This window comes from Mesoplodon bidens, assembly GCF_964165515.1.
Source record: "Mesoplodon bidens genome assembly, chromosome: 6".
In the NCBI taxonomy this organism is placed as follows: domain Eukaryota; kingdom Metazoa; phylum Chordata; class Mammalia; order Artiodactyla; family Ziphiidae; genus Mesoplodon; species Mesoplodon bidens.
In genome coordinates, this window is record NC_138162.1 from 59138910 (window position 1) to 59141389 (window position 2480).

Genomic DNA, 2480 nt, shown 5'->3' on the forward strand with positions numbered 1-2480 from the left:
TCTGCAAGCCAGAAGGGACTGGCAGGACATATTTAAAGTGATGAAGGAGAAAAACCTGCAACCAAGATTACTCTAGCCAGCAAGGATCTCATTCAGATTGGATGGAGAAATTAAAACGTTTACAGACAAGCAAAAGCTGAGAGAGTTCAGCACCACAAAACCAGCTTTACAACAAATGCTAAAGGAACTTCTCTAGGCAAGAAACACAACAGAAGGAAAGGACCTACAATAACAAACCCAAAACAATTAAGAAAATGGGAATAGGAACATACATATCGATAATTACCTTAAATGTAAATGGACTAAATGCTCCCACCAAAAGACACAGATTGGCTGAATGGATACAAAAACAAGACCCATAGATATGCTGTCTACAAGAGACCCACTTCAGACCTAGAGACACATACAGACTGAAAGTACGGGGATGGAAAAAGATATTCCATGCAAATGGAAATCAAAAGAAAGCTGGAGTAGCAATTCTCATATCACACAAAATAGACTTTAAAATAAAGACTATTAGAAGAGACAAAGAAGGACACTACATAATGATCCAAGGGATCGATCCAAGAAGAAGATATAGCAATTGCAAATATTTATGCACCCAACATAGGAGCACCTCAATACATAAGGCAAATACTAACAGCCATAAAAGGGGAAATCGACAGTAACATATTCATAGTAGGGGACTTCAACACCCCACTTTCACCAATGGACAGATCATCCAAAATGAAAATAAATAAGGAAACACAAGCTTTAAATGATACATTAAACAAGAGGGACTTAATTGATATTTATAGGACATTCCATCCTAAAACAACAGAATACACATCTTTCTCAAGTGCTCATGGAACATTCTCCAGGATAGATCATATCTTGGGTCACAAATCAAGCCTTGGTAAATTTAAGAAAATTGAAATTGTATCAAGTATCTTTTCCGACCACAACGCTATGAGACTAGATATCAATTACGGGAAAAGATCTGTAAAAAATACAAACACATGGAGGCTAAACAATACACTACTTAATAACGAAGTGATGATCACTGAAGAAATCAAAGAGGAAATCAAAAAATACCTAGAAACAAATGACAATGGAGACACGATGACCCAAAACCTATGGGATGCAGCAAAAGCAGTTCTAAGAGGGAAGTTTACAGCAATATAATCCTACCTTAAGAAACAGGAAACATCTCGAATAAACAACCTGATCTTGCACCTAAAGCAATTAGAGAAAGAAGAACAAAAAAAAACCCAAAGTTAGCAGAAGGAAAGAAATCATAAAAATCAGATCAGAAATAAATGAAAAAGAAATGAAGGAAACGATAGCAAAGATCAATAAAACTAAAAGCTGGTTCTTTGAGAAGATAAACAAAATTGATAAACCATTAGCCATACTCATCAAGAAAAAAAGAGAGAAGACTCAAATCAATAGAATTAGAAATGAAAAAGGAGAAGTAACAACTGACACTGCAGAAATACAAAACATCATGAGAGATTACTACAAGCAACCGTATGCCAATAAAATGGACAACCTGGAAGAAATGGACAAATTCTTAGAAATGCACAACCTGCCAAGACTGAATCAGGAAGAAATAGAAAATATGAACAGACCAATCACAAGCACTGAAATTGAAACTGTGATTAAAAATCTTCCAACAAACAAAAGCCCAGGACCAGATGGCTTCACAGGCGAATTCTATCAAACATTTAGAGAAGAGCTAACACCTATCCTTCTCAAACTCTTCCAAAATATAGCAGAGGGAGGAACACTCCCAAACTCATTCTACAAGGCCACCATCACCTTGATACCAAAACCAGACAAGGATAAAACAAAGAAAGAAAACTACAGGCCAATATCACTGATGAACATAGATGCAAAAATCCTCAACAAAATACCAGCAAACAGAACCCAACAGCACATTAAAAGGATCAAACACCATGATCAAGTGGGGTTTATTCCAGGAATGCAAGGATTCTTCGATATATGCAAATCAATCAACGTGATACACCATATTAACAAACTGAAGGAGAAAAACCATATGATCATCTCAATAGATGGAGAGAAAGCTTTCGACAAAATTCAACACCCATTTATGATAAAAAACCCTGCAGAAAGTAGGCGTAGAGGGAACTTTCCTCAACATAATAAAGGCCATATATGACAAACCCACAGCCAACATCGTCCTCAATGGTGAAAAACTGAAAGCATTTCCACTAAGATCAGGAACAAGACAAGGTTGCCCACTCTCACCACTCTTATTCAACATAGTTTTGGAAGTTTTAGCCACAGCAATCAGAGAAGAAAAGGCAAAAAAAGGAATCCAAATCGGAAAAGAAGAAGTAAAGCTGTCACTGTTTGCAGATGACATGATACTATACATAGAGAATCCTAAAGATGCTACCAGAAAACTACTAGAGCTAATCAATGAATTTGGTAAAGTAGCAGGATACAAAATTAATGCACAGAAATCTCTGCCATTC